The sequence below is a fragment of the Schistocerca gregaria genome, chromosome 6, assembly GCF_023897955.1.
Source record: "Schistocerca gregaria isolate iqSchGreg1 chromosome 6, iqSchGreg1.2, whole genome shotgun sequence".
Lineage (NCBI taxonomy): Eukaryota > Metazoa > Arthropoda > Insecta > Orthoptera > Acrididae > Schistocerca > Schistocerca gregaria.
Window position 1 is genome coordinate 459,350,438 of NC_064925.1, and position 18,630 is coordinate 459,369,067.

The window sequence follows — 18,630 nt, forward strand, 5'->3', positions numbered from 1 at the left end:
TGCGTGCCACCAATTGAATTACGTTCGTTATTGGAGCGCTGAATATAGCATCCTTCAGATAACCCTTCAGCCAGAAATCACACGTATTACGATCAGGTGATGTGGACGGGCGGATTATAGGGACATGACGACTGAAAATTCTAGCGTTTTCGAAATGCCTCTTCAGCAGACGCTGCACTGCTGTGTAATGTGCGAAGGAATGCCACCTTGCATAAGTAGGGTCCTACCCATACATGCACGCTGTTGAATGGCTGGAACGATGTTGCTGCGCAAAAGACTCTTATAGCCAGGTTACCTTCCATTCAGAGGGCTGTTGCACGCAGCGACAGTTATATTGACTTGTAAATAATAGATTTAAGGTATCAGTCGTTCTTTCGAAATTTCATTGGCAGATCTAGATTTCAGCTAGAAACTAGCCACTCTCAATGCACTATCATTTTTGATCAATGCATGTAATGCCTGTTGGTCGGGTTTCATCCACAGTATTCAATGAACTCAGGATGAAGCCCGACCAACAGGCATTACATGCAAAGATCAAAAATGATAGTGCCTTGAGAATGGCTAGTCTCTGGCTGAAATCTAGATCTGCCGATAAAATTTCAAAAGGACGACTATAGCTGAATTCTATTATTTACAAGACTCTCATAGTGTATACCTGTGACGGTACAGGTAACAGGATCCGCAGGACTCATCTGATCGAAAAAATATGGCACTGCAGTAAACGATGCCGTAAACTCGCACCATACAGTATCCTTTGCAGAAAAGAGTGGTACCACATTATGTGCGTGCAGATTTTCCGCTGTCCATTTTTCCAATTCTGCGTATTTACGTGTCCTTGGAGATGGAAATGGGCTTCGTCTGCCCACAGGATGTTCCATGGTCATTTACTGCCCATTTCCATCGAGCAGGAAATTCCAGAGCGAACGTTAGTCTTGATGGCAGATTAACAGGACTCAACTCCTGAACATGAGTGTTTTTGTGTGGGTAGCAATGCAGGATGTTTCGTAGGATTTTATGCACCGTGCTCACAGGCATGTCAAACATTCGGGCAATTCCCCGTGCACTGCATGTTTGCACACCAACGCTCGACCCATCCTGCAGTGCTCCGGCCACATCTTCGACAGACGTTGGATTAACTGCTTTCCTCCCTCTACCACACTGCACATCAGAAGAACCTGTCTTTTCGCACTTTGTAATAATTTCCTCCAGATCCTTAGCAGACACCGGATCGATGCCTTTTTTCATACCTTTGAATGTCCGGAACTTCTACAGGGCTACTGCAGCACAGTTACAGTTCCTGTAAAAAAGCTTTACCAGGAGCGCGCGATCCTTCGTGCAATCGAGTCATGTGGGGAGTGTCGGACTCAAACTGAGAAATAGCCGTATGCTGCGCATAGTATTGGTGTGCATATTCTGACGCTTACAGCTCTGGGTATTGGTCAAATATTAGTTACATTTATTTTGTTCCATGACGTTTCCCCCTGCGTCCAGAATATGCTGTTTAAATTTGACATCATTCTGAACAGTGGTTCTCTTTCTACAACGTTTTGAAACTCGGACGTTAATTACGGACGGTTTGAAAAACATTCTGGACAATTCGAGCGACAACCTAGATCGCCCGACATAAACCCCATCGAACATTTATTGGATATAATCGAGAGATCAGTTCGTACACAAAATCATTCACCGGCAATACTTTCACAGTTATGGACGGCTGTGGAGGCAGCATGTTTCAATATTTCTGCAGGGGACTTCCAACGACTTGGTGTGACCATGCCATGTCGAGTTGCTACACTGAGCCGGGCGAAAGGAGGTCCGAGACGACATTAACACGAATCCCATGACTTTCGTCACATCATTGCATATAAACATCTCTTGAAGGAATCTTACTGGAATAGAATCTGGACCAGAAGAGTTACCTTTATTAAGGGATTTGAGTTGATTCGTTACGCTGAGGGTACCTACTTGTAAGTTTCTCATGTTGGCAGCAGTTCCTGTTTCGAATTCTGGAATATTTACTTCGTCACTTCTCCTGCGCGTAGGTTAATTCTGGCTCTTACTACGTTGCCGTGGCCCAGACGCACATTTCGCTGCACAATGTATGTTTCATACGGAAAAGAACAAAGAAATACGCTGCCCCATGTAGTTAGCATCATGCGGCGTAAAGACACACGAGAAAATTCGCGTCCCTGCTGGGGATCAAACCCGGGAGTCCGCAGGAAGGTAGGCAGGCAGCCAGATGCCGTGCAGTATCTGCCATCTCAAATCTGTAGCCTCGTATTACTCGGGACACGAGCGCACATCGTGACCGGCGCATATCGTGGGCCCTGGGTGGACGCGCCGCGCACAACAGAACGGAACAGAAGAGAACAGAACAAGCCATTACCGACGCCGGCTCGGCGGACCGGTCGCGCCGGCGGCAGCATCTCCAAGGCACGACCGTCCCTCGAGTTCCCAGAGGCGCACCTCACCACTCCCTGTCTACACACCCAGCGGCGGCTAGTTCCGCCCACACGCACCGGTTAGACTATACGGCAACTCTGACGTGTATTACCATGATTCCAGATTCTACATCAACATCTACAAGTCGCAAGCCACCATACGGTGTGTGGCAGAGAGCAATTCTGGTTCCACCAACTTTCTCTCCCCCCCCCCCTCTTCCAACTTCCCCTTTTTCTCCACCGTTTGCTAATTTTGCCGGAGAAGAATAACTGTCGGTCAACCTCCGCATTACCTCTAATTTCTCTCTTTATCTTGCCGTTTACATTTCACGAGACACACTCGCTATATGTGATACCTAAGTCCAGGCAATAAGAAACTTATACAATGAAGAGCCAAAGAAACTGGTACACCTGCCTAATACCGTGTAGGGCCCCCAAGAGCACGCAGACGTGTCGAAATAACACCTGGCATGGACTCGACTAATATCTGATGTAGTGCAGGAGGGAATTCACACCATGAATATGGCAGGGACGTCCATAAATCCGTAAGAGTACCAGGGGGTGGAGATCTCTTCTGAATATCACGTAGCAAGGCATCCCATATATGCTCAATGACGTTCATGTCTGGGGACTTTGGTGGCCAGCGGAAGTGTTTAAATTCAGAAGAGTGTTTCTGGAGCCATTCTGTAGCAATTTTGGACGTGTGGGCTTTTGCATTGTCCTGTTGTAATTGCCAAGTCCATCGGAATGCACAATGGACATGAATGGATGCAGGTGACCAGCCACGATGCTTACGTGCATGTTATCTGTCAGAGTCGAATCTAGACGTATCAGGGCTCCCATATCACTCCAACTGCTTACGCCTCACACCATTAAAGAGCTTCCACCAACTTGAATAGCCCCTTGCTGACATGCAGGGCCCAGGGATTCATGAGACTGTCTCCAAACCTGTACACGTCCATGTGCTGGATACAATTTGAAACGAGACCCGTCCGACCAGGCAATATTTTTCTAGTCATCAACAGTCCAATATCAGTCTTGAAGGTCCCAGGTGAGGCGTAAAGCTTTGTGTTGTGCAGTCGTCATGGGTACACGAGTTGGTCTTCGGCTTCGAAAGCCCATATCGATGATGTTTATGTTGAATGGTTTGCACGCTGACACTTGTTGATGTTCCAGCACTGAAGTCTGTGGCAATTTGCGGAAGGGTTGCACTTATGTGACGTTGAATGGTTCTCTTCAGTCGTCGTTGGTCTCATTCTTGCAGAGTCTTTCTCTGGCCAGAGTGACGTCAGAGATTTGTTGTTTTACTGGATTCCTGATATTCACGGTACACTAGAGAAATTGTCGTAGGGAAAAATCTCCATTTCATCGCTGCCTTGGAGATGCTGTGTCCCATCGTTTGGGCGCCAGCTGCAACATCACGTTCGAGCTCATTTACATCCTGATAACTGGCTGTCGTAGCAGCAATAACCGATCTGACAATTGCGCCAGATACATGTCGTCGTATATAGGCGTTGCCGACCGCAGGGCAGTGTTCCGCCTGTTTACATATCTCTGCATTTAAATGTGCATGCCTCTACCAGTTTCCTTGGCGCTTCGGTTGTAGAGTTCTGACAGTACTCCTAGGTGCCTGCAGGCAGACGACAAGCGGTTGCCTACCTGCAGGCACCTTGGACTACCTTGCAGGTTTTCCCTGTGGAGGCACATTTTAAAAATTCTCTATAAATGTTAGTGGGTGCCACCAAGGGCTTTGCCAAACTGGGGCATAGATGTGTCAATGTCGCACCCCTCCATGATCGAGCCACAGGAGTATGCGAGACAGGACCACTGAAAAAGAAAGAGGACCCTTTGCTGCTATAGATCAAGTAAAAATTTCCTCAAACCGTTTTGAACAATCCTTATGGTTCCACCCTGTACACCGGAACAAACATTACGGTCCCACTATACTCCAAAGGGGTACCATCACAGTCATTGGGCTTGCAACCTCGTGGTATCTGTCTAGAAGGGTTGAATCGACTAGGAGGTGTTAATAGTGCCTAAGGTTGTCAAGAATGTCCTGCTGTTACTCTTCACACTGCAAAATGTCTTTTTCAAATGCAAAATGTGTGGGAATCAACGTCCCAAGGAAAGGGCGCTCTCATTTGCACCCTGTTTGCAACCTCCTGGGGCCTTATCGTTTCGATTATGTGTGGCGGTGTGTCTGAAGTGTTTTGCTTGGGCATCCATAACGAACCAGCGTGATATCCGCGCTCGACGTCGCTGTCCCGAGTTCCATCGCTGTGGTGTCAAAAGAAGGGGTGAAATAATGGGTAAGAGGGGCTGTGGCGACCTCCCACTGATGTGACACGTCCACAGTGGTGGTGGGCAGAATTTTGGTGAAATTTGGTGCTATTGTGATATCATTAACCTACTTTACACATCAAATGAACTTCTGAGCTGTGCCCTTTTTTTCTCATGTGTCGCCACTTTGGTGTTTGAAGGGTTGTCGAGCCCGAGGATAAGACCACAGGGCGGCATGCTTTTGAACTACCATAGAGGATGGTTGTAGGCACGTACGAATCGATTTTCAACTTATGCATTGGAATGGGAGACAGTTATGGGATGTCGAAAAAGTGATCCTTTAACTCCATTGCACAGTGTACATTGACAAAAGTGATTTTGATTGAGGACACATTAGTAGTGGGGCCAGGCCGTTTGTGGCGCATTTTGTTAGTGCGCCTGAGTTCATACCTGCCCCTGATGTAGGCAATCTGCACTGACGAAATGCGCCACACACGGCCTGTCTCTACTACTCACAGTGTACAGCATAGCTGATCGGCTGTGCGCCATCGGTGAGGATATATGGACAGTGGTTGCACTAGTGATGGCAAATTATTGGGCGTCCACGTCTCGTCACAGAATGCAGAAGTTAGAAATTCGCACGCTCTACAGATCTAGGTAGACCGTGATCTGTGGCAGATATGGCGACAGACTATAATGCTGACCCAGGCAAATGTGTTGTGGAGCATACTGTCAGCATACACTGTTGAACTACGGGCTCCACAGCAAACGATCCATATGTGGTCACATGCTGACCAAACGACTTCGTCAATTACGTTTGCGGTGGGCACGTGATCGTGGGAATTTAACGGTGAATCAATGGAAACGTGCTGCCTGGGCGGATGAATCACATTTCTTGTTATACCAGACTGATGGTCGTGTCCGAACAAGCCACCATCCAGGTGAACAGCTGCTCAAAACATGCACTGTGCTACGTAGGCATGACAGTGGTGGCAGTATTATGTGTTGAAGCACGTTCGCCTTGACTCTGATGCGTTCTGTGGTAGTAATCTAAGGCACTATGACTGCAGTGGACTGCGTGAAAATTATTTCGAGCCACCTTCACCCCTTCATCTTCGATGTCTTCCCTGGCGACAATGGCATCCTCTAGTAGGATAACTGACCTTGTAACAAAGCCAGAATCGTGCTACAGTTGTTTGTGGAGCATGACGGTGAACCCACGTTGATGTCTTCGACACTAAATTCACCCTATCGGAACGCGATTGAAAACACTTGGTACGCTGCAGGGCCACCTGTTTCTCTCCCATTAGGCCTTAATTCGCGGTAATTTCGCTACCTGTGTGTAAACATCAGGTGCTACATACCTCCAGAAACTTACTACAGACAAGTAGAATCCAAACGACATAGAATCACTGCTATATTGCGTACCAAAGGTGGACCAATACGCTACTGATTAGGTGGTCACAATACTGTGGCTCACCAGTGTCTGTGCTAGAAAGTACTGTGTAGCATAACATTTCTCGGAACGGACGCCCTCGGAATTTTAACAGAAAACTTCTCCGTGATGTGCAACACCTCTCGTCTGGCTCATTCCACCGTGACGAAACCCGCTGCTCTTTGTTGGACCTTCTATACCTCTTTTGTTAATACAGCTTGGCGAAGGCACCCGACTTTTGAGCTATTCTCAAGACTCGGCCGAACGAGTATTTTGCAAGCTACTTCTTTCATGCGTGATTTACATTTCCATACGATTCCTCCGATGGATCTCAGCTTCACATGCTGTTACAACAGCTTCTTTTATGCGCTCATTGCACTTTACGTCGCTCCGGACGGGCATTTCCCGGTATTTTACGGTACTTGCCGTTTCCAATGATTCGGCGCGAATAATATAATAGACCAGTAGCGGATTCCTTCATCTATTTTTGCCGGATACGTTACGTTTCTTCAGCCTCAACTACCAGTGCCTGGACGAATTTGTCCCATTCACTACGAGATTCAGGGTAGTACCAGTAGTTCTAAAGTTGATGAAGATACAACTAATATATGAAACTCATCGGGTATACATTCTTATCCAGATATTTATTGGAACAATACTAAGGAAGTGCAATTCGTTCGCGGAAGAGGTCAATTACGAAACCCGCGTTCGGCAAACTTTGTTGTGGTTTTCGTTGGCCAGAGACACCTTCCAGGTTGAATTTACTGAGAAGACACATAAGATTAAAACAAAATCTACACTACTCGCCACGGATTTCTTTCATTACAACTCGAAAATGTCATACACATGGTCAACAGATCTCCTGTGGTGACCTTACAAGATGAAACTCATTCAACAGCTTTCTAAATCTCTGGTACTTTTCCAGCTCGTTTTTAAAATTTCGGTCACGATTGCTTCTTAAAAATGTGCTGTTTGTTCGGGTGATAAACTTGTAGTTACAGAGATCAATGTTTGCAGGTTTAGAGTTTTCATTTTTATCGTCTTTTTTCCGTCCGTAGAACACTTACAGGCTTTAGCTACAAATTAAAATAATTGTCATTTTAGCTTACCTTTACTTCCTTCCACGAAAGGCTCACCTTCAGGTGAGTTAATGGTTTACGTGGGTATTTCACTTCCTAACAGTATCTAGTTGTCTGCCTCACGCATCATTTCGATATTCCTGTAAGAGTCACACGATGTAGGCTGTTAGTTACGAACACATATCTCAATGAATTTCATTTATAAACATGAAACAAAAACAAATAATTTTCAACCTGAAGTGAAAGTGTAAACCTTCCGAACTCGTCTTGGGAAAAAAGGTGTTTTTTGCTTTAACTTGTTTTTTTCATCACAAAGAGTGGCAGTTTCTATATCACAGACCAACATGAGCTACAGAAGGATTTCAAGTTATCTTCAAATGTTTGTACACTTCTCTCTGTTGTTAGCTACCCTGCCACTTGCCGCCTTAAACAATGAAATGTGATGCCTACTCTTTTTTTTTTACTCTAACTGTTTTCTTCTGTTTCTTTCAAATTCTCTCTAAGATATTTCCAAATAGCCCTGTTTCATTCAGTATGTGCTGTTACATTAATATTATTGTTTTCTATACACTCTCATACTCACCAGTATGGTTGTTCAGTTTGAGATTTTCTTTTCAGTGGCTTTCTGCATATCTGATGTTTTCGTTCAAAAAATCAGCCCTTTCGCTTAAGACTGCATAATCTTCATTTTTAAATATACTTAATTTAATCATTAGTTTCGTTCTTGACTTCCTGATTTTTTCAGTCTGTTTCTTCCATCTTTATGCTTACCTACTTTTTCTTTGCTCATCACTAGTCTGTGATCACTTCAAATTTAAAATTGCCCCGTGCGCTCCCCACCACGCCTTAGCTGATTGGTCAGCACGTCTGACTGCCATATAGTGGGGTCAGGTTCGACTCCCAACCGGGTCGTGTATTTTCTCCGCTCGCAGACTGGATGCTGTGTCGTACTCATCTTCATTTCATCATCATCATCATCAACATGCAAGTCGCTCAATATGGCGTCAACTGAAAAAACCCGCAACTCGGTGGCTGAACTTCCCCAGTTGGTGACTCCTGGCTACCCATGCCGTACGATATTTCATTTCAGTCCATTCCCCGTGCACTTTTTCGATATGAAATCAAAAGCGCAGTATAGCCTCTTTGCTCGTAGCTAAGCAACCGCTTCTTCGGCGTGCCGCCAGGGGCAGGCGCTCTGTCTGTCGCGCCGACTTAATGGCTGCTCGGATGGACTCGTTCTCAGTTGTTGACCACCGATATCTGGAGGACGGCCATCCAAAGGCACGTTCTGGTGCTTAAGCGGGACAAGGACGCTGCAAGCAACTGCCAGAATTTAATTTCATTTTGAGGGTTGTATATATCTAATCTCTCAATTTACATGCCTGAGAAACTCGTCGCCAACCTTCTGTAAAGTTTGGAAGGTAGGAGACGAGGTACTGGCAGAAGTACAGCTGTGAGGACGGGGAGTGAGTCGTGCTTGGGTAGCTCAGCTGGTAGAGCACTTGCCCGCAAAAGGCAAAGGTCCCGAGTTCGAGTCTCGGTTCGGCACACAGTTTTAATCTGCCAGGAAGTTTCAGGACCGTTACTGTTTACAATATATATAAATGATCTAGCAGAAAGGGTCGAATGATCACTCAGGATGTTCGCTAGTGATGCGGTTGTCTACATCAAAGTAGCAACGTCACAAAATAGTAACGATTTGCACTATGGCCTCCAGAGAATTGATGAATGGTGCAGGCTCTGACATTTGACCCTGAACATAAATAAATGCAACATATTGCGCATACATAGGAAAAGAAATCCACTACTGCATAGTTGCACTATTGGTAATAAAGCGCTGGAAACAGTACTTGTCGTAAAATATCTAGACGTAACTGTCCGGAGCGATCTCACGTGGTATGACCATATAAAATAAGTAGAGGGAAAAGCAGATGCCGGACTCAGATTCATAGGAAGAATCTTAAGGAAATGTAACTCACCCACGAAGGAAGTTGCTTAAAAGATGCTTGGTCGACCTAATCTTGAGTATTGTTCATCTATGTGGAATCCCTACCAGGCAGGACTGATAGAAGATATAGAGAAGATCCAGCGAAGAGCGGCACGTTTAGTCACGGCATCGTTTACTGGGCACAAGAGCGTTACGGAAATGCTCAACAATCTCGATTGTCAGACGTTTCAAGAGAGACGTTGCCCATCAAGGAAAGATTTACTATTGAAATTGAGAGAGAGAGAGAGAGAGAGAGAGAGAGAGAGAGAGAGAGAGAGAGAGAGAGAGCACTTTCCGGGAAGAGTCGGACAACATGTTACTTCCCCCTACACACGTCTCACGTAATGACCATAAGGAGAAAATTCGAGAAATTAGAGCCAATACAGAGACTTACCGACAATGAATTTTCCCAGGCGCTATTTGCGAGTACAACAGGGTTGGAGGGCTCAGTTAGTGGCACAAAAAGTACCCTCCGCCACACATCATTACGTGGCTTGTGGAGTATGATGTAGATGTAGGTTCCAGTCAAGAGTTTCTACAATATGGCAGAAGAAACATCCAGCTTCTCATAACCCTATTACACCACCCCATTTAAAATCAGTGAGATGTCTGTAATTGTGTCTTTGTCGCCATAAAGGCATTCTTAACTGACATCAACTCACCAAGTCCAGTCTTAAAACAAGTAACACTCACAACCGTTACAGCGTGTGTTTAGAACAATCCCGATTGGCATCCTCATAGTGGCGCAACTGGAGCCATTATTATGCAACTCGGGCGAAATTTTAATAGACGTCTTGCCTACCAACTTTCGTTTATGTAACACAACTTCTTGGTGCTGCGACTTTTTTCCGTCTGTGTATCTGCAACGCCCTTTTAAAAATAAAAGTGTCTTTTCAGGTTCAAATGTTATGTCTCTCTTGGCACCTTATACTCCCAACTCCTCGAATGCTTTAGTATTTCATCCTTCATGTTTTACAAAACAGTCGATTTTATTTTTAGTTTCATTCGGTCCTCGTTGAGTTCATTCCCTATTTGTTCCTATCTGAGTATGTTCCTCTTGACAAATTATATTTACGTAATTTCTGGTATCTGATGCAAAGGTACCCCTGAAGAGGTCGCTAATGCAGTGGTTAAGACACACATTCATGAGGACGCCACTCCTAATCCCTGTCACAGCTTGTTTAAGTCGCCTGAGACAAATGCCCGAACTGTTCTTTTGAAAACAAGACGTTCGAGTTTCTCCCTAACTCGTCCCCAATCCGAGATTATGCTCCAATGCGGTCGCCGTCGTGTGCAACAGGCTAAACGCAATCTGCCATCCTTCCTTTCTTTTGATCTCATAGCCGAGGTCTTCTTCCTCTTCCAGTGGGTTTGTTAATGCTTACCTCGAATGATCTCCATAGAATATCTCTGGTTTATTTATTCATTTGATCGTTTCAGCCGCCCATGCTTCCACTCTTTCGTCATTATTTCTTCATTCTCCGACTCATTCATATTTGCTATTCTTCTGAGAACGCTCTTCGTATTCTCCTCGCTTTCACACCGAATAATCCACCACTGACGCTATTCTTGCTCCTCACGTCTCTTGTTTGCTGTATCTCTTTTCCGATGCCACACTTCCCTCCTTTGCTTATTTTTAAAATAAATTTTTAGCCTTTTACCTGTGATGTCTTTGGTATCTGCAGTATCGTTTGATAGCCTCTTTCAAATAAATCTTACGTCTGAGTTTACTTCCTCTTTTGCACCTCAGTACTAAAACATACGTCCTGAATTTAATTGTATTTAATGTTTGTTTCTTTTGCCCGCTGTTGACAAACGTCCGGTATCTCAATTGCTCTTATTTTACCCCTGTTCCAACTCCTCTTCTATCTTTGATGTGTCAAGTATAGGGTGCAGTTGGCAGGTCTGCTTGACCTTGAGACGGCACCAGTGCTGTTTTCTTCCTCTGTTTCCTCAGTTCGGTACAGGCATTTGTGTAGTGCATTGCAGAGCAATGAGGCTACGTTTCATGTCAGTGGAACAGTTAATCGTCATAACTGCAGAATTTTGGAGGGCAGAGCATCCACATGAAGTCATTCAGGATCGACATGACTTTCCAAAGTTAATGTCTGGTGCAGTCCTTCCATTTCTGAAGAAACAACAATAAACAGGTACGTTTATTGTGGTGTGTTGGCAGAATACGTCTTTCCCAAAATGGACGATGCTGAGGCGGAAAAGGGACTTGTGTTTTTCCAACAAGATGGCGCCCCACCTCATTACAGTAACCATGTGCGTGCGGCTCTTGATACTCGCTTTCCAGGAAGGTGAATAGGCAGCGCTGGCCCAATACCTTGGCCACCACAAAGCCCAGACTTAACTTCACTGGACTTTTTCTTTTGGGGCCATTTAAAAAATGCTGTGTACAGTGAAAAGATCAGAGACATCAATCATTCAAGAAAATGAATCGGCGCGGCGGTTGGGACAGTTACATCTGAAATGTTGGTTAATACGTGGCGGGAAGTGCAATATCGTCTCGACGTATGCAGGGCAACAAATGGATCCCGCGTTGACGTCTACTAACATTAAACAAAACTTGACAGAATTCTCTTTCATGATATGTCTTCACTGATGTAATTTTTGATTGATTTCCCCACCAAACTGATACTTAAAACTAGGGAGTTCTTTTAAACACCCTGTATTATTCAGCTTGTTTGTGCTAAATAAAATGTAGTAGAAGCAATTGAATGAATAAGATTTGGGTTTTGTCTACTTAGTTAAACTTATTGTTAGTGTAGAAAGATGCGTGTGCAGAGTTAGCTTGCCCATGTCCAGTGAACTGAAGCTATCAATGCAGTTCACTGTTCCTAACGTTCTTTCGTCCGGGTAGGAATAGTGGCGTCCCAGGAAGCCGTCAGAATGGCCTCCGTCAACACTCCCCAAGACCTGCCACCCTCGGCATTCATGTGCAGCTGAACTTCGACAGAGATACGCTCACAGCAGTCTAACAACGTTCATTAATCTATCAATAAACAAGCAGATAACTTCTCGCCATAGAAATGAGCAATAAAATCAGTAATGCGAAAATCCTGACCCATGCCATCACATACTGCTTCTACAAGTATCAATCTCTCAACTCACTGTAAACAAATCAAAACAAGATCATGAGAATAAGGTTAAATTCTCAGTGATTTTTGAAAAACACAACGATTCATAACGAACCAAATATTAAAACCATTTCGGAAAATATTAGCTCTATATTTTTATGCTTTTAAAGGTAAATACCTCATTCCATCAATGTATAAACCACCGTAGTTGCTACTATGTCCTCGTCACTCGTTAATCAACAACTCAAGAAATGCAGAAAATTTATCCAGGAAAATTAATTTTTGCTTAATTGTAAGTGATAGGTATTATGAATTTACACTGAAGCGCCAAACAAACTGATACAGGCATGCGTATTCAAATACAGAGATACGTAAACAGGCAGAATACGGCTCTGCGATCGGCGACGCCTATGTAAGAAAAGTGTCTGCCACACTTGATAGATCGGTTACTGCTGCTGCAATGGGAGGTTATCAAGATATATGTTTGTTTCAACGTGATGTTATAGTCGTCGAACGACCTATGGGACCAGCATCTCCGAGGTAGCGATGAAGTGGGGATTTTAACGTGCGACCATTTCACGAGCGTACCGTGAATATCAGGAATCAGGTAAAAAAAAATGGCTCTGAGCACTATGGGACTTAACATCTTACATCATCAGTCCCCTAGAACGTAGAACTACTTAAACCTAACTAACCTAAGGATATCACACACATCCGTGTCCGAAGCAAGATTCGAACCTGCGACCGTAGAGGTCTAGGGCAATTTTGTATATTTCGGTGGTTCTTGTGTAATATTTCTGTCACATATCTGCTCTTCTTCAAATGCTTATGTTATTGTAGCAAGCAGTTACGCATCCACGCAGGCAGAAACAGCTCCCTAAATTCGCGTTAGCACGAGAAGATAGCTAACAGGTGTTGCGTACAAATTGTCCAGTAACCGCAACACCCGATGTTACGCCGAAGAACATGTCATTACTGCGTAAAGGCGCAAATTAAACTGCGTTGATTATATGTGACAAGTGTGCTGATTATACGTGTCAAGTTAAAACTTCGTAATTACCGAGAGTCATTATTGTCTAAAACAATGACCAGCTAATAAAATTTACTACGAGATTCAATCCATCCGATGATCATCAGGCGTAGTAAAAGTTGTTATTGCAGTCTATATTGCACTGCTACATTGGCGTCAGTAATGAAAATGAAATTTTTAGGAGCTATTATGAGTCACCTTCATCAAAAGAGTAAAATGTCTGTATGCACTCTTATGATCTTAGTACGACGTCCTCATTGTCATATTCGCCGCCGTTCTGTGGCACGTTCACCATACTGATGAACAGGTCAATTGATTTCTATTGCCTTCCCCAAAATGAGCTCGTGCCTAGCTGTAATGACCTCGACGACGACGGACGTTGAGTCAAAATCTTCCCTCATGCTTTATTCGTTCTACGCCTTGTTTGGCTGCCCTTCATGGCAAGCCATCCTAGGCTTACAGCACAACAAACAATGCCCGCCTCCACGCAGCGAGAGTTTATACTGCTTGTCTTCTCGCTTTCCAATCCCTACCCTGGTCAGCAGCTCACCGTATCTCTCCCCAATTGAGAACATTTGGAGCGTTATGGGCAGGGCCCTCCAACCAGTTAGGGATTTTGACGATCTAACGCACCAATTGGACAGAATCTGGCGCGGTATCCCGCAGGAGGCCATCCAACAATTCCATCAATCAATGCTTGCCTAAGTGCAAAATGTGGACCAAAGGGTTAGTGACTTAGTCAATTTGTAATAGCTCTTTCTCTTGAATAAGTCATTTTTCAGAAAATTTTAATCATTTGTTTGTCCGTACATGTAAATTACACTAACGATTTGCGTCCAATTTGGATATACCATCGTGGTGCGGTTTTTCTCTCTCTCTTTTTTTTTATTTTATTTTTTTAAATATGGACTTGGAGTGTGCGTTCCTAATGTGTTGGCAGCTTCGTGGCTATACCTAGAACTGATTTTGGAATCTACCCCAGACCAATAACAACATTAGAATTAGAATTATGTATTAATACCTTCAGCTGCTGACGGGCGTTGATATATATCAACGGGGACAGGTGAAAATGTGTGCCCCGACCGGGACTCGAACCCGGGATCTCCTGCTTACATGGCAGATGCTCTATCCATCTGAGCCACCGAGGGCCCAAAGGACAGTGCGACTGCAGGGATTATCTCGCGCACGCCCCCACGAGACCCCCATTCTCACCTTAAATGTCCACACACTACATTCGTAGTGTCCCTACCCAACACACCCATTACTCGTGGAAGACATTCTTACCAAGTCCCGAAACAACAGACACCATATCCATATAAATATATAATAACAAAATTGTCTTATATCTTCGACCCAAAATTATAATCTAATATTTTCAGTTTTTTTTTTATTTTATGAACCGATAACTTGAGTGTTCGAGCTGACCAGAATAGAATTGAACATCTTTTAAATAATATTTTTTATTCATCCTATTGATATTTAGTCCCTGTTCCTTTCAAAGTTACAGCCTTCTCTGCTAACATACTTAATTCTCGTGTTTCCATCTCATCTATGTGAAAAAGAAGAAGTCACATGACGCAGGGTCTGGGGAGATGTGTACCTAGAGGAGGGAAGTCGTCTGAATTTTGGTACAAAGCTCGCAGACTGACAAAGTTGAGTGGACAGGCACGTTGTCATGGAGAAGGAATCACGAATAGCCTTGCAACAAGTGTGGCCTGTTTTTGCAGATTTTTTTGCGTAACCTTTTCAGAACGAACTACAGCATTTTCTGCAAGTTCTCTGACAGTTAACGTACTCAGGCGCTTGATTTTCTGGAAGTGAGCTCCTCCAGTTTAGGTCTAATGCCTTCCTGACCGAGAGCCTCCAGTTGTAGCACTGCGTTTTCATGCTACACTATCTTTGTTAGCTTGTTCCAAAAGTTAAATCATCGTAAATGTTTTACTCACTTACACGCAAGATGTAATTGGTACCGTGAATCAGACATTCAAAAAAATCTCAAAAACTGCAATAGCTCGGAAACTGAATGAGATATCTTCTGTGGGGATACCTGGCTGTAGGAAGATAATGACGGATACAGTGCTGCAAAGTAAACGCATTGTTGGTGCGTAAAATGAAGTTCGCTCATTTTTGTAAACAGACCTCGTATGCATACATACATTAATACTTGTTCCATAGATCATGAATACAACATTGCGTAATGAATTGGAACGTGTCACTATAACGTAAGTTTTCTTTGCACAAAACAATTACTTTTTTCAGTTATTACTTCATATATAAAAATTCATCTGTTGAGTAGAGGGGTTGTAATTCAGAAATTCCTTTAATTTGATTTTAAATATTGGTTGGCTATCTGTCAGACTTTCCATGTTATTTAGCAAATGATGACCAAAGATCTTTGTGGAAGCATAATTCATGCCTTTCTGTGCCAAATTCAGGTTTAACCCAGAATGGTGAAGATCATCCTTTCTTCTAGTGTTGTAGCTATGCACTTGGCTGTTATTTTTGAATTGGGATGGGTTATTAGAAACAAACATTGTAAGTGAATATCCCGAGTTTCATAAATAAATGTCTGCAAGGTGATCTTGTGTGGCCTCAAGCTATTATTCTGATTAAACACTTTTATGTAATGGGTACTTTTTCTTTTGATGATGAGTTACCCCAAAATTTGATGCCAAATGAAAGCAGCGAATAAAGAACTGGATTTTTATGATGTCCATTTATATGTAATATAAAAACAAAAACAATTTGTTCCAATTTTTAATATTTTACAGTAAAATAATTTTTTACATTGTGTTGGCAGTTATCCATTTTTAATAATAATCTTTTGAAATTCGTGCAAACAGCAAAAGAAACTTTTTGGCCAAGCTTACAATTTTTAAATTTTATTTTATTAAACAATTTTTTATGTGATCATCTAATTTTTCTTTATTTTAAAATATAATAAACATAAATGACAAATTTTTGATGTGCATTTTTATTAATGTTACCTGAAACTGGTACTACAACCAGCTGAAACCAAGGGGAAGCTATAGCTGTAATTTTTCCTTAGGACATGCAGCTTTATGAGAGCTGCATCAAACCAGTCTCTGAACTGAAGACCACCACAACAACAACAATCAGTTAAATGTAAAATTTTCATCGATTTCTTGTCAATAACTAGAATATGTTAAATTTAATGAAATAACTTGGTTTTGGGAGGGAGTGGGGAGGCGGTCCGGAATCGGGAGTAATAGAAATGTTTTGCCGAAAACCCCAGGTTGGGACAACCTGGGGCTGAATAGGCAAAACTGACTGCGTTTGATGAGGTTGAAGAACGGTTTCGTCGACGTTACCAGACAGAAGCCAAATGCGAACAAGCATTAGAGGTTTGGTCAGCAGGTTCCATAGAACTGGAAATGTTTTCGACGATAAACGTTCTGGGCGGACGTCGACGTCGCAGCAAACTGGAGGGACTGTAAGACAGGCTGTCGAACAGTGTGCAAAAGCGCCGACAGGTTGTCTCAACGGGGTGCACAGTACGCCAAGTCCACTGTGTGGCAAGACTTGTGCTTTGTACTGAAGAGAAAGGCTTGTCACATCCAGGTCTCTTATCATGTTGATCCTGAGAACCATGCAGCACACATTGGCATGTGCCACTATTTATCTGAGGCAGCAAACAATGAACATTTTTTGGCACACGCCCTGTTCGGTGATGAGGCTACCTTCCATATCTGTGGTCCTGTCAATCACCGCAACAGCAGGATACAGGCTGCTGAACAACCACACATCGCCACCGAATTGGGACATAAACTCCAGAGGTAAATGTGTGGCTAAGCATCATCAAATAGCCCATTTGTGGTCCATTCTTGTTGAAGTATCAGTCCCGTCATCATCGTAGGTGGACGTGGAAGATGAAGATTAGGGATTTGCAATAACTGTGTGAACGCATTTCTCCAGCAGTGCGAATAATTACATGCGTATATTATTATTATTCATTTTTGCCCTTAAGACAGTGATTGAACTTTAATGTTACATGATTATTCAATTTTCCCCTTTTTTCATGTTTTGTTCTTCTTCTACTTCTCTTCCCAAGACGTCTTCATTCTTTGACTGTGTTCATGTTTCCTTTGCTCTGTCCATATTTTCCCTGGTCTCTTCCTTTCTTTTACTTCAGATTTCGTGTTCATAATTTTGTTTCTAAATTTGTCTTTTTTATCTATCGTTTCTTTACTGATTCCTGCTTGTTTTAGGTCTCCTTCTATTTCATGAAACCAGTTGGTTTCTTCTGATTGAGCTGTTGACTACATCAAAAATCTTCATTCTTAGTCTGGTGTTGCTCATTCTGTGTGTGTATCCAAATAATGTTAAACGATCTTTCCTGATTATATCTGCGAGTCTGTATGTTTGTATAGTTCTTTGGTTGGCCTCTTCATCCATATACCGTCTCTATGTAATGCTCCAAAAATTTTTCGAATGATTTTACGTTCTATCTTTTCTGTCTCTGTGACGCCTTATGCCCCGATTATAGCACAACTGTATTCAAGTGCGTGAGTTCCGCCTATCTTGAGATGCTTCTTTTACTGTAATGCGTCCATGTGAGATGGTACGCTTTCAGAAGTTTTTCTGTTCGTTCTGTATTGGATGCCTTGATTGACCTATTTGTATGTATTTCCTAAGATGAATTGAATTTTTCCACTCTGTTAATCCGTGTCTTGTGTGCATGATTTGTATATTGTTGTCCTTTCTTTCCATATGTTGTGTTTTCTCTTATGATATCTGTAACCCCGTTTTAGTAGAGACTTCATGTAAATATTCCAGGGCTTCTTGCGCTTCTTCTCTGTTGTTGTTGAGTATTGCCAACTCAGCTGCAAATGCTAGGCATTTTATGATTGTCATGTTTGCATGCATTCTTCCTAACTGAACTCCTTTTACTGTTTCTGCCCGCTGCTTTATAATTTCGTCCAGGACTAAGTTGAATAGAAGTGGTGGGAGACCATCTCCTTGTCTGCCCCCCTGTATGTATCTCAAATGGCTATGAGATTTCTCCCACATAATCTTATTTTGGATGCGGTGTCTGTGAGCGTCTGTTCTATCAGTGTTCTAATTTTTCTGTCTATTCCATATTCTTCTAGCGTGTCAAAGAGAGTCTGTCTGTCAATAGAGTCACAGGCCTTCTTAAAGCCCACAAATGTAACTACAGTGTCGTTTGCCTGTCTGATCTTTAAGAGTGTCCGCAAGTTCAAAATATGCTCAATACAGGATCTTCCCTTTGTGAACCCTGCCTGGTGTTCACCAGTCTTTGAATATACTTGTGAT

General features: G+C 43.1%; 1 non-coding gene across 1 annotated transcript; it reads right to left on the minus strand.

Annotated features, from left to right (window-relative positions):
- Positions 1–14,409: 14,409 nt before the first annotated feature.
- Trnat-ugu (transfer RNA threonine (anticodon UGU)) lies at positions 14,410–14,484 on the minus strand. Its single transcript has one exon. It is a non-coding gene; the product is annotated as a tRNA-Thr (tRNA).
- Positions 14,485–18,630: the final 4,146 nt, after the last annotated feature.